Source organism: Tupaia chinensis, unplaced genomic scaffold (genome assembly GCF_000334495.1).
Source record: "Tupaia chinensis unplaced genomic scaffold, TupChi_1.0 Scaffold000528_1, whole genome shotgun sequence".
NCBI classification, from domain to species: Eukaryota; Metazoa; Chordata; class Mammalia; order Scandentia; family Tupaiidae; genus Tupaia; species Tupaia belangeri.
In genome coordinates, this window is record NW_006160041.1 from 4,349,700 (window position 1) to 4,374,663 (window position 24,964).

At 37.0% G+C, this 24,964-nt stretch overlaps 1 protein-coding gene across 16 annotated transcripts in view; it reads left to right on the plus strand.

The window, feature by feature from the left end:
• NRXN3 (neurexin 3) overlaps positions 1-24,964 on the plus strand; it is a 1,829,483-nt gene that overhangs the window by 1,376,639 nt on the left and 427,880 nt on the right. The gene's annotated exons all lie outside the window — the stretch shown is intronic.

Here is a 24,964-nt window from a genome sequence, read left to right on the forward strand (position 1 = left end):
AGAGTATAGGAAATTTGAGGGGAAAATGGAAAGGTAAGACCCTTGTGGGACACAGATCAGGTTATTTTCTATTGATGAGGATGTGTATGGTGGTCTCAACTGGGTTGGACTGAGTTGTATATCATGCTGAGTAAAGTATCTTCACAATCTAAATGAGAACAGGTTTTAAAAGCTATTCACTTGTCTCCACAATATTGCTTAGTGCCTACAGGTTATTGTTTGAAACATTCAGAGAAAAGTCGTGAGTCAGACACTTATTCTTACAGATTTGCATTCTTGTAAGAGGTAGAAAAAAATGTGGTAACTGCTCTATAGAAAATATTACCAGTTATGGGATAGAGAACAACTACCAGGGATGATGGGGCACTGACCTTCGGTTGTGTGAACAGAGAAAGTTTCTTAGGAAGTTACCCTTAACTTGAGACCTGATTGATGAAAAGGAGTCAGTGATGCAAAGATCTGGGGGCAGGGGAAAGTCTAAGTTCAACTCAAAGCTACAATGGTGCTTGTCTGCTGAGAGAAAAGCAACCCTAACACAGAGAACAAAAGAGAGAATCAGGCCGCGGGAAGTGGGAGAGGCAGGCAACAGTCAGAACATAGAAGATCTCTGGAGTCATTTTAAGAAGTCTGATTTTATTCTAAGGGAATTGCAATCCACTTGAAAACTGTCAACCGGAGAGTGGATGGCCAAAATCTGATGGGAGATAATATGACTTATGCTTCTATTTTTCAGGACAGACTTCTTAAAAGACCCATTTATTGATTCAGTAAAATTAAATGAAAGTTACTATGAGCCATGCAGTATTCTAGGGTTTTAGCATTGAGTGAGATAGGTTTCTACCTCCCCTGAATTTACATTTTTTTGGGAAGAGATGGACAAAAATGACAAAGAACTTTGAAGAAAATATAGTTTTTATGATGATGAGTGAAAAGATGGGATGTTGGAAATTTTAGAGATTGGAGACCACTGGGGTTCCTTCAGAAACTACTTTCATTTCAGAGGTTTTATTGTCATTGTTTAATTCCCAACAGTCTAGAAATTCTTCCTTGTTTTGCCTGCTTTCATTTCTACCTATTACTTTTCCTTCTGTTACCCTCATATGTAGTGCATAGGAATTTTTCTGAAAGTCTTATCTCAAGAAGACACTTTATCTGTTCAAATAATACTTAATTTACTCTTTTGTTTTCTTTCCTAGAGACTTTGACTTACTAAACTTTTCCATATTTATTCTGTGTATTTATTCCATTTGTTATTTTTGTTTCTCTTTAGCTACATGAAAGTATGTAACTATATTTTGGATAATTATATTAACTCAGACATATTTTAGACAGAATATAAAAGAGGAATAATTTTAATTCTTATAAGGTACTCACCAATCCTTCCTTTCTCTTATTTCCCTTCCTTTTCTTTGTTTTTATTTCGTTGCTATGAGGCACATACACTGGCCAGAGAAAGGAAAAGAGAGGGAGCATGAAAATGCATCTTTCTAGGGACATGGCCACACTACAATCCCTTCTCCATTTTCTGCTTGGGATTTTGGGCATGCATGCACATGCACCTGGAACGTTTTTCAGGCTGCCAGGCCCAGAACTGGAAGCATGTAGTGGGCCATGTAGCACCTGTGTACCTGAACCACAACACCACTGGCTGGCCTTCTCTTTGTTTCTTAATTTATTTTATTCTTTTAAAAAAGATTTATTTATATATGTATGTATTTGTTTGGCTATAGGGCACATATGCTTACCATAGAAAGAGGGAGGAAGCATCCCTCAGTGGGATGTGATCATAGCACAATCCCTTTGTCTCCATTTCTCTATCTTGTCAGGATTTGGAGACACAGGATTATGCACATGTGTCTGGCATATCCAAGCTACCAGGGCTGGAATTTGAACCACTGTTGGCCATGTAGGACCCAACTTTCTTAAGCACCAGGCCATGGAGCCAACCATCCCTTACTTTTTTTCTTCCATTTGTCTTTATTCCAACATATTAGCTGGATACTTTCTCTTCTTTTAAAACATTTTAAAGACAGCATCTTCATAATAAGCTCTTATGTATAGGTATTTCTTTTCCTATTAAGAAGTAATAAGGAAATAAGAGAAGACCTTTTTAAAGATCTTTTTAAGAAAGATTTTATTGTCGTAAGAACACTTAGCGTGAGACTGACCCTCTCAACAGACTTCTAAGTGTACAGCGAGTAATGTTACTTGCAGGCACCGTGTTGCAACCAGATCTCTGGAGCATATTCCCTCACATAACAGAAGTTTTACACCTGTTGATTAGCATTTAAAGATCCTTTTAATGAACCATTTCTTCAACCATGGCTTCTCCTACCTGCGGACTGGAACCTTTGGTGTTATTGCTATTTTGGGATTAAGTTCCATTAAGAAAGAAAACCTTAGACATTGTGGGAAATTAATAGTAAGAAAATGATTTTTCCAATCCACCAGGACTTGGAAGGGCCAATTTTAGCACGCTGCCTTCTCATTGTTTCTCTCGGGGTATCTATGATAACAGGAAAGAAGCTGAGACTGCCTGCTATTTTAGTGATTGAAGGAATATTTTTAGATGGATAATTTTATTAGTGGGATTTTCCTAGAAGACAGACTATATACCAGAAATATCCTTGAGACTATAGCCCTCCAGGATGCTTCTGCCAGGCATGTTAAAGTATTTGTAGAAAATATACGGCTTTTATAGAATGTTTACTTTCTCCAAAATGGCTACTGATTTTCTCAACAGAGGTGGCAAAAAATTGCTGAAAAGAAAAAAAAAATGACTTTTTCTAAAATCAAAACATAAGATGATTGGGACCAGCAGTTAGCGTAATATCTATGTCGCTGGACTCCCACATAGTCAACCACGGTTCATGTCCCGGCCCAGGTGGCTTGAGACTCACGCCGGGCACGTGTGCATGCGTGCCCAAGATCCTGAGAGGAGAATGGAGGAGAAGGGATTGCGGCGTGGCCATCCCCCCTGGGGGGGGGAGATTTCTCGCTTTCTGTCTCTCTGTCTCTGTCTGGCGAACACACGCGCCCTATAGCAAAAACCTCTCCAAAAAAAATAAATAAATAAGATGCTTAATTTAAATGAACATGTTTGTTCTACCAGGGTTTAATAGTTTTAGTTCCATTTATTTATTTTCTTGCTTACAAAGATTCTCTTTGGAACGATCTAGAAAGGATTTGTAGATATCCCTGCATGGTGACCAACCAGCCTCTACTGGAACACATCTAGAGATAAAATTTGTATTATATTTTTTGGAGGTCCCATTCTGTCATTGGATAGTTCTAGAAAATACTTTCTCCTATTTGACCTTTGACATTGCTTATAATATTGTTCACCCATCAGTCCCTTTCTGCCTCCTGAAGCAGCATAGCCCTTCTACATGATATCCTTTATGTGTTTGAGCATGGGTGCCATGGGCTTCTAAAAACTTGTGGTTACATATTCTGAGCTCAGGCCCGTATGCAGTTAACACACACTGTAAGACACTGCTGCTTGGCAAGCTGAGGCTCCTTGGAAGTCCTAGGTTTGATTCCAGGTATGGGCACAGTGGCCTGTACCTGGAATCCTGGTGATTTGGGAGGCTGAGGCAGAAGAGTCATGAACTCATGGCCAGTGTGGGTAACATATGAAAACCCTGTCTGAAAAGAAAGTATTCTGAGTTCAGTGATTTATTGCTCATACGGCAGCACTCTGAAGCCTCTCGCCATTCTGGTTATTGTTCTCTCAAGTCTGATTTGCATTGTCCTACTTAAATGTTCTGAGCAGAGTTTCTTAGAAAGCTGTGAAGTCTTCTCAAGATAGAGCCAGATGAAAATCTCCCTCAAATAAACTACTGCCTGTAAGACCTATGTAACCTGGTCTCATTTTGCTTCTGCAATCACTTCGTCTCCCGCTCCATCCCTAGCCCTCTCCAGTTCAGCTGTAGTATTTTTCTTGTCATTTCTCAAACAAGCTAAGCACCCTCCTGACTTCAGTCCTCATCCCTTGCACCCCTTTCCATAGAGTGTCTAGGGTGTACTTTCTCTCCGCATTCAGGTGGTTACTGCTGTGGCCTCAACTGCCCTGCTTGTCCCATTGAAAGTATGTACCTCTGACTGGACTGTCCACTTACTGTGCTTTATTAGCACTTAAGACTCCCAGACATTGTATTATAAATCTATTGGTTTATTGTCTACCTTTATTATGAAGAGTATCATCTCTATTAAGGCAAGGCCTTCTTTGTTACATTCACTGATATCTCTCAAGCACCCAGAAAGTGCTTAGAATATAGTAACAGCTTAATGAATATTTGTGAGCATCTCAACTAATTTATTTTTCCACAAGAAGATTATTCGTGGGCAGATTTTTTATTACATGGTTAACAGTGCATGTAACCATATACCAAAGCTTTCTCTGACTCACAGCGAACCCAAACATCATATAAGCTTTTCAGATGTTAAAGAACAACCTGAGTGTAGAGTTTGCAGATATGTGTGTGTTCATGCATACATGCTCATGCATACACATATACACATACATATATATGTACTAAAACCAAGCTGCTGGACATGTCCTTTCTAGACCTGTATCCAATAGCTGCAGATGACAGAATCTGTAAATGGCAAAAGTGCATGAAGTGAAGGAACATGAGCCAGCAGGATTGCTCACTGAGCATGAATTTCCAAGGATACAGTTGTTCTTGAACAATCACAGTCAGTATATCAAAATAAGCGCTTTATTGAGTAGGGTAAAAGGAGTTGCTGGCGAGACTGTAAATTTTCTCCAGAACAAATGATAACTGAGCCCAGTAGCCCTTTTGTCCTGGGGGGAGGGGCATAAATTCCCTGAAAGTATCTGTCGCAGGGAATTGCTCTGCATCCATCATGTCCGCCTCCTGCATCATTCATGAATGTCATAAGAGTCTAAAGAATTGGCACTTCATAGTGAGGATGATTAAACGGCTATTATACTTGTCTTCTCTGCTGCACTGTGCTTTTAAAGGCATCCTATTCAGGTTGTAGCATACCCCTTCCAATCACTTCTCATTTTTTTACTTCCTGAGGTCTCAGGCATCAGAGGAAGGAGCATTGCACACAGTCAGCCTTATGCTTGTTGGGACTGGACAGGTCTGGTGGACTAGCTCTTAGGTTTGCTTGTTTTGCTATGAAGGAGCTTTTAGGATTTTACAATAAAAAAGAGTCAAAGATCTCATGGCAGATTATTTTCTAGGGAGTATGGACGCTCCTGTTTTAGCTTAGATTCTGCAGTGATTGAGCTGTAACTTTTCAGATACGTTCATTTCTCTTCGCCTTCACTTGTAGACTAAGAGTAATGAATCAGAACAGGACTCCTTTCTATATGAGTAGATATTTTATGTATTCAAATATAAGGCTTCAAATCATTTTGTACGCAATAAAGCATATATGTGCAGGGTAAATACTGATGCAATATAGTACAAAATAAGTGATCTTACTTCTGTGGTCTCCCCGGCATGTATTTCTTGTCACATAAACATACTCACCTCCCCCTGCCTTCTCTCTCTCTCACACAAATACATACACACATTGAAACTGCTCTTTCGTGATTCTTAGGAACCAAACAGTACCCTTAAGGATGGAGTATAAATACATGAATTAAAATGGTTCAATTCAGTTATATTTAGACTCTCAAACAGATGAACTCACTGAAATAGAGTAGAATAGTTGTTGCCAGAGGCTTGGAGCGTGTATAGAAGCATGTGGACTAGAGGGGTGTTGGTCAAAGGGTACAGTATTTAGATTAGATAGGAAGAGTGTGATTTTGAGACCATATTATACAGCATGGTGACTATTGTTAGTAATAAAGTGTTAAAAATTTCAAAGAGTAAATTCAAAAGGTCTCTATAAAAAACAAGTATGTAGGTCAGAAGATGGCATAGTGATTATGTTGCTGGACTCCCTATGGCCAACCACAGTTCAAGTCCTAGACCCAGTCTTGAAACTTACCCCAGGTGCATGTATGTGCATGCCCGAGTATCTGAGAGGAGAATGGAGGAGAAGGGATTGCAGTGTGGCCATCCTCCCTGGAAGATGATTTCTTTCTTTCTCTCTCTCTCTCTGGCAAGTACACACGTAAAAGGCAAAAACCTCTAAAAAAAAAAACCCACACACACAAACAACAAGTATACTAGGTGATGAATAGGTTAACTAGTGTAATTTAACCATGTTGTATGTGTGCATGTATGTATCATAAGATCACATTGTCCCCCACAAATATGTACTAGTATTATTTGTTGATTAAAGCAGAAGCCAGAGAATGGCACAGCACTAACACAGTGCTCTGTGAGGCAGACCCATGTGGGAAGGCTCTGAGTTCCCTGAATATACAAGGCTTGCATGCTCGTGATACAGGGCTGACTGCAGCTGGGAATGGAAAGACCCTGTTGGGCATGCCGGTCTCTCTGTCTCTTTCTCTGTCTCCTTCATGGATGAAATAAAATTAAAAAAATAATAAAAATTTTAAAAATTAAAATAAGGTTGATCAATAAACACATTTGTCTTAAGCACCTTCTTTAGGGCAAAAGAAAAAAATATAGAAAGGACCCTAGACTATGATCAGGAGAGAGGAATATCACTTTGGTTCTGCCAGTCATTGGCTGTGACCTTGGATACACTCTGTAATCTCTCAGGGACTCTGTATTTGCATCTGTAAATGGGGACACAAATGATGGCTTCAGGACTTTCCTTCTACTCTTATGATACATGACTTTATATGTGCAACATGGAATTCAGTCATCATGAGGAACACAAAGAAGCACATGGTACCATCACTACCTTCAAGGACCTTTACAGTCCCTAACCTTACTGGGAACCAAGTTCCAGCATGACACAGGTACTGGGTTTATATATATATATTTATATGTATGTATATATATATATATATATATATATATAATTACAGGATGGTAATTTTTTCATAGTAACCAAAATATATTTCTTTGACCCTGTTGTTTGTAGGCTTTTTTCCCAAATTTATGACTTTAAAAAGACGATCCTTTTTAAAGTAAAATTTTGGACACATGTGAACGGATCAACTTAATTGTTAACTTTTATAAACTGGATCATCCTTGGTTGTGACCCATTTAGCAAAAATTTTGTTCACCTCTTATTGAAGTTCTACCAGCCATCCTGTCAGTCATAACGGTTGCAATGCAGGTGGACCCTGTGAACTTTGATTTGTCTTCTGGATGGAATCTCTTCACTCTATCCTATCCAGGCTTTCTCTGAAAGTGGGAGGGCTGGATTAAATGCCATCCTTGGCACTTTACATTCTGCTGCTCCAGCCATGTGAGCCTGATTCGTTCTTGCTGCTGGTTTAAGAGAGATTAAAAAGAGCAAAGCTGTTCTCTCAGTTTCTTGATCTGTTCCATGGCAGCCAGAGTCAGAGGAAATGGGACAATGGGAAAGGGAATAAATCCTCGAGAGTGATGTGTATGTGATCTCTGGGAAGCAGACCCAGTGTTCACACTGAGGCTTCAAATACTAGGTCATTGCTTTGGAGAATCTTCCAGTGCTCAATAAAACCTGCCACCTATGTGGCACAATGTGAAGCAAAAGCTGAGACTGAGAGATAAGGACAGACAGGATATATGGCTGAATAAAGAACTTTCAATTTCCTTTTCTTAGTAGATGGACAACTATCACATCATTAAAAAAAATACTCACATCAAGAAAACAGCTTCCAATCCAAGTGAATGCTGGCCATGTCAGAATCTTTTCACATGACTGACTTAATCAGAAGGCCTCATCTAACAGGAGAAGCTCTGTATTAATTTAAATATGGCAGGTGCTATCTAAGTTTATTGCAAGAGGTAAAGACCAATTATCGTGTATTTTTCCATAAAATTGCATTTTCTAAAAGGAGACCAGTGTGTCTGAATATATCCATCATAACAAATCTTCAAGCTTTGATGGAAGTGACTGCTGTTTATTTGCAGTATGTCATATCTGTACTGTTGAATCAATGCTTAAGTTATCATATGAGAACTAAGACGAGGACTTAGGAAATGAATTTTTAGACTTACACATGACTTCATGAGCAAATGCATAAGGCCAGGACCCAGGTGTAGAAAGTGCCTCGCTTCAAGGCTTGATGGGCCAAAGGAAAATTTTTGAAAGTAGAGATTGTGCAATCACCTCTTTCAAGGTCCAGGGACCAGAATAAATAAAATTGTTTTTATCATCAGGTCCTAAAGAAAAGGCACACTTTACTGAGAGGTGCTATAGGCAGAAGAGATGAGACTCACCAAATATTAGCAAAGACAATTATCTTGCTCAAAACAATAATAAAAAAGAAGTCTTGCGCAGAGGCTTTGAAGCGTATACAATATTTTTTAAATTAGGAGCTTATGTACTCAGAAGAAATCCAGTTTTGAAAAGTAAACTATTTCCATAAAATTGCATTTTCTAAAAGGAGACCAGTGTGTCTGAATATATCCATCATAACAAATCTTCAAGCTTTGATGGAAGTGACTGCTGTTTATTTGCAGTATGTCATATCTGTACTGTTGAATCAATGCTTAAGTTATCATATGAGAACTAAGACGAGGACTTAGGAAATGAATTTTTAGACTTACACATGACTTCATGAGCAAATGCATAAGGCCAGGACCCAGGTGTAGAAAGTGCCTCGCTTCAAGGCTTGATGGGCCAAAGGAAAATTTTTGAAAGTAGAGATTGTGCAATCACCTCTTTCAAGGTCCAGGGACCAGAATAAATAAAATTGTTTTTATCATCAGGTCCTAAAGAAAAGGCACACTTTACTGAGAGGTGCTATAGGCAGAAGAGATGAGACTCACCAAATATTAGCAAAGACAATTATCTTGCTCAAAACAATAATAAAAAAGAAGTCTTGCGCAGAGGCTTTGAAGCGTATACAATATTTTTTAAATTAGGAGCTTATGTACTCAGAAGAAATCCAGTTTTGAAAAGTAAACTATAAACTAATTACCCAAGTATTATAATGTGATGATACATAGGTTCATTGATAACAGGTGAGGAATAAAGGTTTATTAAAAGCATAATTAAACATGGTTTTAACAACCACGAGTTGATTTTGTACCATTTTGATCTCTTATGTGACCCTTAGCTATCGTATATCTTGGTTTTATGATGAGAAAAAACATTTGCCTAGTATTCCCAGAGACTTACTCAAAAGGCTAAAAATGTTACCTATATTAAGCAGAATCAATTACAATACCCAATAGCCTCAGCCTTCTCCCAAGTTACATTCACAGACAAAACAAAGAGCTCAACAGCTCAACAGAAGAATGATAAGTTACGGCGATCATCTCATGGAATATTCTGCAGCTATTTAAAATGAAAAATCTGGGGACCAGCAGATGATGTAATGGCTACATCGCTGGACTCCCATGTAGTTGACTGCAGGTCGAGTCCCAGACCTGGTGACTTAAACTCACACTGGGCGCATGTGCATGCATGCCCAAGATCCCAAGAGGAGAATGGAGGAGAAGGGATTGCGGTGTGGCCATCCCTCCTGGGGGGGGAGGGGGTGATTTCTCACTTTCTGTCTCTGTTTTTTCTCTGTCTTTCTGGTGAGTGCACGAGCCCTATAGCAAAAACCTTTCCCCCCCCCAAAAAAAAGAGAGAAAAATATGATGATGTAAAGAGAGGTTCAAATACTTTAATATGAAAAGGACTCAAGATTATGTAAGCACTGTGATTACAACTGGTTTTCTATTGATGGAGGCAAGAAAGAAGAAAGACAATAGCTATGATGGGTATTATTTGGGAAAATCAATTTTATAATCTTTCAGGTTTCCAAAAAAAAAACAAATAACAAATATTTGTGAAATAGCTGAGCAAATTGTGGGTGCTTCCATGATGACTCAACAGCCCAGTGTCACTTGGGCTTAAAAATCCTGGTCCTTTTTTGTCACGGAAGTCTTTCTTTTCTTTTTTTTAAAAGCTTTTTAAAAATAATTACCTGTTTAGTTGTGTTTATTTATTATTATTATTTTCAAATTAACCAGAGAGAGAGAGGGAAAATAGAAAGCAAGTCAGGTCCAGGATTCATACTGCAATTGGCCATGTGGGAATCCAGAACCTTCACCAACCCCCTGCCTGCCAGTGTTGTCTCGTCATGGAATTCTAACCAAACCCTTGAATCACTGTCCTATAAGAACACAAAACTCAATAAAATTCAAATAAAACTTGAAAACCTCAGCTATGTTTTCTTTTTGATCCTATTTTATTTACCCCAATTTGAAAATTCTAAATGAATTTTAGCTTCTCCCTTTTTTCTATCCCAAATATCAAATTAACCACCAGATATTTTTCTTTAGGACTTTATTATCTACTTCTTCCTCTCATTTCTCACTCACTGCCCAATCCCAATTCTCACTTCTCACGTCTAGACTATTGCAATGGCCTTCCTCTCGATTCTCATAAACATACACTCTCCTCCTTCTGTAGCCCATATGGTAGCCAAAGTTCCTTTGCTTAAGCATAAGTAAGTTATGTTTCCCCACTGACCAAAGTAGTCATTTTCCAATTTTTTAAACACAAATTGTTCTTCACACAATTTGATGTAGGAGTCTAATATATTTACTAAATTTAAAGTTCATGTTTCCCAGAAAGTCAAAACATTTTTTTGGTTGAAATTGTAATCCCTAAAGTATATCTGATACTAAAACAAAAATACTGTAAAAAAAACATTGACTTGTCTATTAAATACTGGCCTGTCTACTAATATACAAATACCTTAATACAAAATTCAGTACTCTCTTCACAGTCTACACTATCCTATTTTCCAGAATAATTTTTTCTAGCCTCAGCTCTTCAGCTTTCTTGTTTCAACATCGCCCACAAGATTATACCATGTTCGGGACCAGCTGTTAGTGTAATGGCTGTGTCGCTGGACTCCCACGTGGTCAACCGTGGTTCGAGTCCCGGATCTGGTGGCTTGAACTGACGCCGGGCGCGTGTGCATGTGTGCCCATGATCCCAAGAGGAGAGTGGAGGAGAAGGGATTGCAGCATGGTCATCCCCCCCTGGGGGGTAATTTCTCGCTTTCTATCTCTCTGTCTCTGTCTGGCGAGCCCACGCGCCCTGTAGCAAAAAACCTCTCAAAAAAGATTATACCATGTTCCCCAAGTGCATTGCACTGTTCCCCATCTTTGCTCTTGGCTCCAAGTAGAATGTCTTTTCCTGCCTTAAAATCAGACAAATGCTCCTTTATGCTAAGAGAAGAAATTAAAAAAAAAAAAATCAAACAAACAAACAAAAGACTTTAAAAAAGTAAAAAAGAGTAACAGGGTCAATTCCATAGTACAGTGGTTAACTGCTATGTGTGGATTTCAGATCCCCCATGGCCAACTTTAGCTTGAATTCCAGTTTCAGCAGCTTGAGAGACACACAGGCAGGTATGTGTAGGTGCCCTAATCGCTTTCTATCTCTCTGTCTCTGTCTGGCGAGCCCACGCGCCCTGTAGCAAAAAACCTCTCAAAAAAGATTATACCATGTTCCCCAAGTGCATTGCACTGTTCCCCATCTTTGCTCTTGGCTCCAAGTAGAATGTCTTTTCCTGCCTTAAAATCAGACAAATGCTCCTTTATGCTAAGAGAAGAAATTAAAAAAAAAAAAATCAAACAAACAAACAAAAGACTTTAAAAAAGTAAAAAAGAGTAACAGGGTCAATTCCATAGTACAGTGGTTAACTGCTATGTGTGGATTTCAGATCCCCCATGGCCAACTTTAGCTTGAATTCCAGTTTCAGCAGCTTGAGAGACACACAGGCAGGTATGTGTAGGTGCCCTAAATCCTGACAGGATGGAGAAGTGGAGGAAAAGTGATTGCCATGCGATCCTGCCCTGTTTTTTTTTTAAAAGTGAGTTGTTTTTTCATTGTTGAGTTTTAGGAAGTCTTTATATAGTTCAGAGTAGATATTAATCCTTTGCCAGATATATGATGTGCAAATATTTTCTCTTATTCTGTCGGTTAACCTTTACTCCATCAATAGTGTCCTTTGATGCATACACAGTTTAATTTAGAAATCCAATTTATTTCTATTTTCTTTTGTTGTCTGTGCTTTTAGCGTCATAGTCAAGAAATTATTGCTAAATTTAATGTCACGAAGCCTTTTTCCCATGTTCTTTTTTAAAGGGTTTTAAATTTCAATTCTTATATTTGTCTCTGAGTCACTTTGAGCTACTGTTTTTCTTTTTTTTTTATATGATAAAACTACCTGTCCAGTTTCGCTTTTTGGCATGTAGATATTTTGTTTTCTCAATTTATGAAAAGATTGTTCTTTTCCCTTTGAATGATCTCAGCACCCTTGTCAAAATCATTTGATTATTTATGGGAGTATGGGAGAATGAGTAATATGCTATTGATCTTTATGCATTTATCTTGTAGTAGACCAGCTTACCAATTATTCTCATTAACTTTAAGTTTTTAGATAAGTTATTTAGGATATATACGGATTTAATTATATAAAATTTTTAATTATTATATTGTTTTCCAATATTTTATGGTTTATTTGATTTTATTGCTTTGTTTCATAAAGAACTTCTAAACCAATGTTAAATAAAGCAATGATAATGGATATCTCTATTTTTCTGGTTTTAATGACAATGGCTATATGATTTTACTATTATGGTGTTAGTTTGTTTTTTACAGTTGCTATCATCTTTAGAACACTTTGTTCAATTCTTTTTTAATTAAATTTTTGAAGGGATGACTGGTAAAATTTTTTCAAGTACCTTTTTAAATCCTGGATAAGATTATATTCTATTTTAATTAGGTGATGTAATTAATTTTGTTAATAGAAACTTTATGTGGAAACACATTACTTCTCATATTGCTATAATGGTGTATTATCCTTTTAATGTACCACAGAAGCATTTTTTAGAAAATGCGTTATCAATACTCATAAGTTAAATTAGTTTAAGGTGGCTTTTTTTTTCAGCTGTTGGAATTAAGATGTTAGATTTGCCAATGGATTAAGAAGTGCCTTTGCTCACTTGGATTACTAAAACAAAAATACCCTCAAGTAGGTAGATTCGTAAAATAGCAGAATTTATATCTCATAGTTCCTGAGGAAGTCATCCAAGATCAAGGCAGATTCTGTTGGTGTTTAGAGTAGGGCTACTACTTCACAGAAAGTGATTTTTTTTTTTTCCCGGTAATCTCATGAGGAAGATGAGCTGGTCTCTGAGGTCCTTTTTATAAGGGTATGAATCCCAATCAGGAGGGTTCTGCTCTTATCCAGTACTTCCTAAAGGCCCTCTATTTCCTAATCATCTTGGGGTTTGGGATTTCTATATATGAGTTTTAGAGGGACATAGCATTCAATTTCCAGAACACTTTTTAACCTTGCCTATGGCACAGTATAGCTGGAATAATTAAGGAATTATCTATTCATCGAAAGTTAGACAAAACTTACTTATAGAATCATCTAGATTCATATATTTCAGCTAGTAGGACCCTTTCTTCTTTTTCATAAAAACCTTTGGCAAGATTATATATACTATACATATGTATGCATATATATATATATATATATATATACACACACACACACACAGACACACACACACATATACATTTTAGAAATGATCAAGTTTTCTGATTTTCAAATATATTGCTCTTAAGTTGTACAAAGTATGATTTAATATTTTTAGTGATTTCTGTATCTACAGTTATATCAACAAAATATATAGCTGTGGATATATACCTTTATTATTTCAAATAATCTATTTTCTTTCTTAATTTTTTAATTTTTCTTTGTGTTTCAGGGAATTTTTTCTTGACATTTTAAAATGTTAGGTTTTGGGTTTTTTTAAATTTTTCCCTCATTATTTTGGATAAATTTCTGTTTTTCCTTTTATTAAAAATCACATACTAGCTTATTTTATATATGTGTTTGTTTTTTAATTACTCAGAGGACATGTGTACTCAGCAGAAAGCGGGAGAAAGCACTTCCCAATGGTGCCTGTTTATGCTGTAATGCCTTCTCCATTTCTCCATCCTCTAAGGATTCGGGGCATGGACATACATATACCCAGCATGTTTGTCAAGCCTCAGGGTCATCCATAGGCGATCTGGCTCCCTTAATCACTAGGCTATAAAGCCAGCCTTATTTTATACATTTTTACAATGGAACACACATTAATTTGAAAGTTCTGTAGATTTATGTTTATTTCCTTTATTATTATTTAAGGCATTTTTTCCTGAGTAAAAGTTTCAACTATAGTTTATGGGACTTGCTATCATATGGTCTAATTTCATTAATATAATCATTGAATTTTGATCCTATTGTCAAATTTTAGTACGGTTTATATATAAAGAATATGGGTTGTTACATAGTCTAATTACAGAAATCATTAAGGATTCTCTTTTGCCAACAAGAGCATTATCAGTTTAACAAATGTTCCAGTTTGAAATGTGCATAAATTATTGAGTGTGCTCTTTACTTAGATTAAATTTCTGAGTTACTTATAATCCAGTCATATGGTCAATCTTTGCCAATTTATTTCATAAGCAGTTCTTGTGCTCCTATGTGTCTGAGCCCCTGTGATAGTTGATAGGGATTCTGTACTATCTAAGACATCTAGGTGTGAATAAAACTAAATTTGAACCAGCATAAATGATTTAATTATTGAAAATTGTGTGTAAGACAAAGGCACAGCTTCATCATATGGACCATTAAAGCCAAGTACTTGAAAAGTGTCCAACCCCTGATTCAACAGTTGTCTTCACTCTTCACTCAGGGTTCATTTTCACAACTCCCTCCTCCTGGTAGGAAATGTGGAACAGGCAGCTGTGTGCCTCCTATGTTCATCGTTATCATGACAGAGGTACTGATAAAACCAGTGAAGAGCTCTGACGGTCCATCTTGGGTCAATTGACTACACTTTGGCGGGTGAACTACATGCGAAGGGCATGCAGTTCTTTTACGGCTTTGACAATTTTCATTCACATGATTGGCAAGGAGAAAATTGTAATTTCCTGTCAAAGGGCTTAAAGTTGCAAGATAAAGAGAAAAAGATGTACTCGACTGGCACAATAAGGAAAGTCCCCTGGAGGGACAAGACTTTGTAAGCTTCTTCAATTTGAGTGCTCACCATAAAACAGTAAGAACAATCTATTCCTAGAGCGCTATAGAATGTGCATATTACTTATTTTGATCCTTATGAGGGAAAAGTATTATCAGTTTCATTTGAGTAACCTGAGTGAAAAATAATGATTGTAACAGGATGGGAGCATGGGCCGTTAAAACTGAAGTTTCTTTTGTCTAACTCTGACATGGGTCCTAGGATTAAGACATACATGTCTCACAGAAACAAGAGTCACTACCTTTCTGAAATGTTAGCCAACCTTTCCACTGACGTCATACTCTACAAATTAGAGCCACGAGTATACCAGTCATCTGTTTATAGCTCAAGCCTCCTAAAGAGTGTGAAGTCTGGGAACCAGCAGCTAGCGTAATGGCTATGTCGCTGGACTCCCACGTAGTCGACCGCGGTTCGTGTCCCAGACGCGGTGGCTTAAAACTCACGCCGGGCGCGTGTGCGTGTGTGCCCAAGATCCCGAGAGGAGAATGGAGGAGAAGGGATTGCGGCGTGACCATCCCCCCTGGGGGGTGATTTCTCGCTTTCTGTCTCTATATCTCTCTCTGTCTGTCTGGCTAGCGTACGCGCCCTACAGTGAAAATCTCTCCAAAAAAAAAAAAAAAAAGAGTGTGAAGTCCATATAAGTCAGGCATTTAAATCAAAGCACCAGAAATAAGCAACTACGTTTCATCTTTATTTTTTGTTCAGAGCATATTCAGTACTTAGAAACCCCTTGATTGCTCTTTTTAGAGAAGGTGTTTCAAAGCTGTGGAATGAAAGGAGGGAAAGGAGACAGAGGAATGCACTTTGAACTTCCCCTTTCTTGTAACTGTGTCCCGTGAGATGTCAACAGAAGGAATGAAATTGGGGGAAAAAATGCTACAGAAAAGACTGATGAGTAATTATAAAATGATCATGTTTAGTTTTCTTATCATTCATTTATATTTTGCCTAAGGTTAAATGAATACATGGTCTTTGTTCTTAGTTAATGCTCTGTAAAATAGAAAGATAGCATTGCTATTCTTAAATATGTCACATTCCTTTTTTCCCCCCCTGCATCTCCTTATAAAGCTGATATGGATTTATTTATTTATTTTTACAGAAATAATTTGTAATATGACTTGAGCACTGAGGCTTCACATAAAACAATTGGACAAAAATGGGTGTGATTTTCTTATCTGGACCTGCCGAAAAGTTACTGAGAAAAAGCATTCAATTGTGGTTAGATTTCTTTTATAAATTGAAAGTTGTGCTCTCTTCCATCGTAAGACATATTCTGACCCCTAATTGTTGAGTATTTATAAAATATTTCCACAGTGAGACTAAATGACAAAAAGATGAGCTGGATTAATGGTATTATAGTAATCACAAAAGTTATTCCTTTATTCGCATTCTATTACATGCCTGAATGGCAGCGTGAAGATATGTATGTGTAGGTGAGCCAAGTCTCATTGATTAATTCAACCACATTTATTTCCTGAGCATTCACAGTGTTGATAGAGAGATAAATTAAACAGCCCTGTCCTCCAGGAGCTCCTGGTACAGAAAGGTTCTAAATTTTCATTTTGTTTGACAATAAAATTTCATATTTATTTTTCTTAAACCTATATACTGTGCAGTTTCCTAAGACTTTATTTGTTTGCTCTATAAGAAACAAGTGCAGCTATGGAAATGATGTTAAGATAGCTATTAGGTAACCTCTAGCGTAAACCTTATTATAGTGTTCACCCTGCAGAATTTAGTTTTCTGCGTGTGATATAATTAATCAGGAGTGGAGTACTGTCTGACCTTGCTTTATACACTTTATAAGGAAACAACCTCATCTAAAACAACTGTCATTTCAGAAAGATAGAATGAATACTCCTAATGGCCATTTTCATTGTGAGAGGATTGAGTTCCAACCTGGCTTTCTGCCTTTCATTTTGTCCACACATTAGCCATTTTTCTTCTTACCATCATCATGGCCATCGGTACCCATTTACACAGGTGAAGGTAAAGGGCAAAAGGTAAAAGCATTGGGTTGTTGGGAAAGTACTGATGCTTTTTGGCATAGAACAACAGAAAAATGTGTCATGACTTTCCTGACAGCCTACTATGAGGAATACAGTTTGGCACAATGGAGAGAACGTATATTGTTGAGTTAGCATGATCTGGATTAAATATTTGATTCCACCAGATATTTAGTAAAAGATCCTGGCAAGTCATTTTCCCTTATAATACAGTTTCCTCTTATTTAAAACTGAGATAGCAACTGTTATGAACTGAATTTTGTTTCCCAAAATTCATATATTGAAGTCATAACCTCTAATATCTCAGAATGTGACTGTATTTGGAGATAGAATCTTTAAAGGGATAAATTCATAAATTAAAAAAAAATAAAGTTCCAACCAAGTATATTTGTCAAAACAGTGTTTCTATATAACCTGTTATGTCCATGGAGAATACTTCTCTTGGATGGTAGTCACCAGAAGTAAATAATGATGGACACTTTTTTTTTTCCCCCCATGGAGAAACATTTAGAATTCTTCCAGTTTCCCGGGAGTCTTTGGCATAGGAAACAATGTATAAAGGCTTCACTCTGCATATAAGTTTGAGTTCTGTCCTTACTGAATAGGTTTAGTACTAAACTGAGCCAGCATTAGTTCTGCTCTGAACTCTTCGAGCTGAAACCTTATTTCTGAAATACTGGGACAAGCTCTGAAATGTTTGTTCGTATTGTAGAAGATAATATTTTCTGGCTTAATACCTGTTTAGTTCTAATCATTCTTCCTTCAAGAAAGAAGAGGTATTACCCCTCACCTTCCCTGTGCATGTTTAAGGAATGGAACTTGACTTTCCCTGATAATGTGCTTGACCCTTACACAACATCGTCAATTTCTTAGTTTACTGAGCAGCAAATCTGCTTATTTATTTGCTGAAGAAAACAGATGTTCTTAAACATAGGTGATTTTTTTTTCTTAATGTTCAGTCCTTTCAGTTTTGTTTCATTTAAGACTGCTTTATCATTGTTTCTGGGGCTTATTTCAAAAAATTCAGCATAGACAAAATAAACAATAATAAACCACCCATTCAATACATACCTTGCAGGGATGTTTTTAGAACCTGTACTCTTACCCTGTACACCCTAGTGGCTTCCTCTGAAATTCAATCTTGTTCATAGTTTTCTATCTGTTTTTCACCCATTTCTTCTTCTCGTAGAGCTCTCGATCGCTAGAGATTTTCTTAGGGAGTTTTAATCCCATGAGGCAATGAGACAGCCTGATACAGGGAGAAGAGAGCAGGATTGAGACAGGGGAAAACTGAGTCTGCTCTCAGTTCAGTGCTTAACACTGGGTCAGGTTATTTCATCTCTTTGAACCTCCTTTCTCTTTATTACTATTAATAACATTTTTTTGCCATTAATCCTTTAGTGAGTGTTGAGAGAAGAGACTTCAAATGAGATATTTTCAAAATAAATAATCTGAAAATAACTCAATACTATGAAAATATGAGGTCCTATTGTTATGGAAGAAAGAAATGAAACAAGATGTCCTTCTAAAATAGCCAGGGAGGTGGGGATGGAAGGGAGCCATAGGACAAAGTAAGTAAAAAAAATAAAAAAAGTTGTATTCTTCTAAGCCATCAAGTCATTACAAGATCTTGAACTTTATGTTTCCATTTGCTAGAAGAGATATTTGTCAGTTTCAAAACCACAAGTCGCTCTATTTTGGTTTTATTAGCTATATGGTAATTAATATGAATAAAAGATAGTTGTAATTTAATAGCAATAACCACATCTACTGGTAGAATACATTTTATGTCATTGACAATTCATTTATTTTCCAAAAGGATTTGCCAAATTACAATAAAGAACACAACTGTGGATAAGTTCAATGGATAAGCTCAATGGAAGAGCAATAAAATAGAAATAAGGAATAGGGAACCTGAAATAATAGAAGGCAGATATATACTTTACTGGCTTGCGTTTTTTTTTTTTTAATTATTATTCTTTATTGCTAAAGGGAATGTGTGCTCAGTGGAGAGAGAAAGAAAAAGAGAAAGATAGGGCAAGCAGCCCATAGTAGGGCATGGTCATACCACAATCTTTTTCTCTGTTCCTTCTTCCTGTCAGGATTTTGTGCACACACTACTGGCAGGGTTTTCAAGCCACTGGGTCCAGGATTCAAACCAGGGTCAGCCATGAGGGATCCAGCTCTCTTAACTGTGGCACTATGGAGCAGCCCTTTCTTGAGATTTTATACTAAGTTTTCAGGTAGTAATCAAAGAGCACTTGATTGGGAGCCTGACATCTGGATTCTTTTCTATTTATTATGTGCTTTGTTCACTATTATGCTTATCTTGTTACTTACTTTACTATTCTGCATGCTACACTTGTTCAACGGTACGTTCTACATTTGTTTTTTTGTTTGTTTGTTTTGCATTGAACTCTTTTAGGCTTCTCCTGAGAAGTATTTGTTTCATTTTAGTACCAACAGAAAATTATTTCAGGGAAAGCTGATTTGCTTTTATTTTTAATAGAACTATACAACAAATATTGCAACAGAGTGATTTCCTGAAACTATTTTATATGTAATTATTTGATGAAGAAAATCATAAATGAGTGCCAGGCGGTCTCTTGTATTTTCTAAACTCTTCTTATTTTCCTTATATGTGTGTTTGTGTGTGGAGGGAAAAAGGGAAACACACATGTATATATGTACATGTGTGTGCATATACACATCACACACATATGTATGTATATATTATTATTATATCTAAGGTGAATATTAAACAAGACCATAATTCTATTTCTGTTGATGAGCTCCCTCAAACCTATGGGTATGGGATTGGAAATAAAAAGAGTGTCATAAAGGCAGGGCCATAGGGTGTATAAGTCAAAACTACAGTAATAGCAATAATTATCCAAAGAGCTCTGCATCAGGAAAAGTTGAGTTGCCGTCAACAATTAAGTTCTAGTTAAATAAGCAGTAAAATATACCTTGGAGAAATATGTGAAGTAGAAAATATTCTTTTATTTTCTTTGATAAATCATAGCTTATATACATAGCTTATTGCATAATAACTTTAATGATAACATTGGAGCTTATTGGACCTTTTTACCTGCCAGACTACTCCATCCACACACACACGTGTGCACACACACACACACACACACCCTTATACACCCCCACACACACCTATTCACATACTCAAATAAAGCTCTGTCAACTTTGTCTATAACTTCCTTATCAATTCTGTCACACTAAGTAGATAGCCAATAATATAGTTCTATCCTATAAGAGATGTAAGAGAGAGTCTTGTAGGTAGAAATAAAAGAATAATAAACTATAACTCAAACCTGTAAATGATGATTCAATAGATGGGAGCAGATATTTTGCAAACAGAAAAATATCAGAAAACTTTTTTACCAGTAATAATTATTTTATAAGAAAATTGCAGGGACCAGCAGTTAGCGTAATGGCTATGTCGCTAGACTCCCACGTAGTTGACTGAGGTTCGTGTCCCAGATCCAGTGACTTAAAACTCACGTCAGGCGCGTGTGCGTGCGTGCCCAAGATCCAGAGAGGAGAACGGAGGAGAAGGGATTGCGGCATGGGGGTGGGGGTGATTTCTAGCTTTCTGTCTCTGTCTGTCTGGCGAGCGCACAGTCCCTATAGCAAAAAAAAAAAAACCTCCAAAAAAAAAAAAAAAAGAAAAGAAAAGAAAAGAAAATTGCACAAAAGTCTCTAACCAAAATTTAAGCCTTGGCAGAATAAATTATTAAAAATTACATAGCTGGGACCAGCAGTTGGTGTAATGGCAATGTTGCTAGACTCCCATGTAGTCAACCACGGTTCGAGTCCTGGACCCAGTGGCTTAAACTCATGCTTGGTACATGTGCATGTGTGCCCAAGATCCTGAGAGGAGAGTGGAGGAGAAGGGATTGCACTGTAGCCATCCCCCCCGGGGGGGGCGATTTCTTGCTTTCTGTCTCTCTGTCTCTCTCTGTCTTTCTGGCAAGCACACGTGACCTATAGCAAAAACCTCTCCCCCCAAAAAAAAAATAAAAATAAAAAGTTAAAAAAATCACAGAACTATACACTGTCAAAAAAAAAAAAAAAAAGAAAGAAAAAGAAAAGAAAAAAAAGAAAGAAAGCCAATAATGAAAACAATAAGCCAGATCTATTATTTGCAGGTTGTGAGCTAAAGAGCATTTCATACTTCTTGACTATTTTAAGATGGGATGTATTCATTTAATCTTGGTTAGTGGTGACTGTGTAAAGATTTCACTCCTGAAATACTGTGTGCAAAGCAACCTCAGCTACTTGGAAACTTGCAAATCTTGCAGTTAAATGACCAAAATGCCACCATGGCAATTTTTTCTTCAGTTGAATTGTTCGGTTTTTGCTAGCAAAGGAGAAATTTACATGGTTCTGATTATTAATCTACATAGTGTGATCTTAGCTCCAGCATACTGAGCACAGTGAGAAACCAACAATCAGAAATACCAGCTCAGGGAGGAAAGCAAGTGATGTAGTTTTGCTTGGCTCAGACATGAAAATCCTTAATAGATTAAGGAACATTCTTCAATTTCTAGGATGTTCCTATGAAAGTTGATTTCTATTCCACATTTAAAAATAACAAACTTTTTTTATTTGAAAATGCAAAGCAAAATAATTTTATGTTCCCCCTAGGATTCTAGGTATTTAATATTGAAATGAACAGAAAGTGTGTATTTACCTTCAAAACTCATGCAAAAGAACAAAGCATGAAAAATAAAGAGAAAAAAATCTTCAGAGGAGAAAGTTATGACTGTTAATTAACTTCCTCTGAAGTCAGCATTGGATTATAGAAAGCATTCAGGGTCTTTGTTGACCTTACTAGCAAATTCAGTCCCAAGAACAGATATTTTAATGTTTCTTTCTCTATAGCAGAATAAACCATATACTAAGCACTTAGTGTCTTTTATATACTTTTTCCTACCAATTTAAAATTGTCTAACTTAGTAACATTGTAAATTCAAAACAACAGAAACAAACCAATTTTTTATATTGGTAACCCCATCTAGTATTGTCATAATGATGTTTTATTCTTTATTTAGAAATAAGACACTGTGACCTCATAGCCACTATTTTTTTTTTTTTTTTGGAGAGAGATTTTTTTCATAGGGCATATGTACTGCAAGAGAGACAGACAGGAAAGTGAGAAATCACTTCCCTGGGGGAAGAGCCACACCATAATCCCTTCTCCTCTATTTTCTTGGGATATGGGGCACACAAGCATATACGCCCTGGCCACTATTTGTAAAAGTTGTGTATTTGTCTTTTAAAATGTTCATGTTCTTCCCCTTTGTGTTAGAGCACTGAGAATTATTGGAAAGGACAGTGGGTGAGAAATACCATGGATGTGTTAATTGCTTATGTGGTGAGAAGGCCAGACAGGCTTTAGAAAACATGACATATTTGGAGGCTATGACTTTGTTTTCATTCTACTTTGGTCTTTTTTGAGAAAATGTTAGAAGAACTATTATGGACAAGTTTTGTTGTAGTATATTGGGGCAGTTTATTGTGTAATTGCTTCGGTATGTGGTGGACAAAAGCGTTTGTGGAGACAGGGCTCAGGCTGGGGAAATTAAAGGTGATGCCAGGTATCGTCCTATATTTTAATCTGTACTGCCAAATATAAAACTGTGTCAGCAAATGAAATAGCCCATACGACTTTGAAGAACAATGAATTTTGAAAGCCTTTGCAAAGTATGAAACACCATGTGCTTATTTGTTTTTAGAGAGATTTTTGCTATAGGATGTGTACACTTACCAGAGAAACAGAGAGATACAGAAAATGAGAAATCACCCCCTCAGGGGCATGGCCACATTGCAATCTCTTCTCCTCTAGCCTTCTCTTAGAATCTCTGGCGTGCGCATAATCACTAACACGTGCCTAGCATGAGATTTAAACCATTGGGCCTGGGACTTGAACTGTGGTTGACTCTGTGGGAGTCCAGGGACCTAACCATTTTATACCATCTGCTGGTCTCAACACTATGTGTATGTTATTATTGCTATCGACTATTGACTTATTTTTTTAGTGACAAAATTATTTCCTGATAGAGTATGAATTTGTCTCTACAGCAGAATCCGCTATGCATTTAGGATGGGGTAGTGTAAGATTTTATAAATTGCCATGAAATGTCACAGGCGGATTTGCATTTTTGGTGATTCTATATACATTAATCACTGAGTAACCTTCAGATTTCCAAATAAAGAATAAAAGGAGTAGTGATGGCATTTGTAATCATCTACAGAAGGAATTATTTAAATTCTTCACAGATGGAGAGCTATCAAGAGTAAATCATTTTACCCATATTTCTAATTTTAAGAAGCTTTGAGGGTGTTTGTGGATAGTGAGAAGTAAATATTGTTTTATATATAGAAGTAATCATAAAGTTTACATACCACAATCCCAAGTTGTGCAGGTGAGTGTATAGGGCTTTGTAGAGACCATCTCCCAAGGATTGAGTTCATCATAAAATAATGCTGTGCAATATATAATATACAAGCCAAGAAAGTTAGCAAAGCATGATACTGAGGACAACTTATGTTCTGTATGCCTCAGAATTTAATGCAGCTTAGTGCTTTAGGAAGAATGATATATGTTCCTAAGTCCAGCCTCATAGGAGTTATTTATTTATTTATTTATTTATTTAGGAGAGGTTTTTGCTATAGGGCGTGTGTGCTCTCCAGAAACACAGAGAGAGACACAGAGATAGAAAGTGAGAAATCACTCCCCAGGGTGGATGGCCACGCTGCAGTCCCTTCTCCTTCATTCTTCTCTCGGGATCTTGGGCACGCACTCACACGCGCCCGGCATGAGTTTAAGCCTTCAGGTCCGGGACTCGAACCACTGTCGACTACGTGGGAGTCCAGCGACATAGCGATAACACTAACTGGTCCCTGGGAGTTTATTATTTCTAAGCAAGATCTTCTCTCCTTCCATCAGTATGATTCCACTCATATTCCCAGTAAACTAGCTCTGAGAATGGATGTAGATCAGAACTTGAGATTTTTAGTAAATGCCAGATATCTATGTTTGTCTAATGTTGCTTTCAAATGGTTTCAAGGGTTGAGACTTATTCACTGGGAAACACAAGAAAGTCTGGTGCCAAATGTCCTTTGAACTTGGAGATGAGTAGCATATGGATGCACTTGCTATGGGTAATATGCATAAAACCGTAGAAGCTACAGTGGCATAGTCTGTTCTGGCTGAATAATTGTCTAAATAATTGTCCTCAATTCAGATATTTAATTTTTTTAATTGCCAGAGGGTACATGCATATGCCAGGGAGAGATAGAGAGGCAGAGAAAGGGGAAGAAGGAGAAAGCACCTTCCACTGGGCGTGGTCACACCATAATCCATTCTCCTCCATTTCTCCATCCTGTTGGAATTTTGGCATGTATGCACACATGCCCAGAATGTTTTTAAGCCTCCAGGGCTCAGATTTGTGCCTTGGAAACCATGTGGGATCTGACTCCCTTAACCCATGGAACTGGCCTTCCAATTCAGATTTAATAACTTGTTTCTGAAAATAGACTTTCTAAAATTTTTGTGTTACAAATGTATTTTCTTGTTTGTTTTATATGTAATTTTAAATTAATATATTCGTAGTACCCACTGAGTTCATACTGATAACAGTAAGAGCACAAATAAATGTACACATATTTATAAACCCGCTAGTCATAATGTATCATAGCACTTGTCATGCTCAAAAATCATTACCCTAATATTTTTTCCTATGTTTTCTATAGTTTATATATTTATTTATTTATTTTTGAAATCTAGTTTAGGAAAGGAGGTTGAAGTTGTTAACTTACAACCAGGTGAAT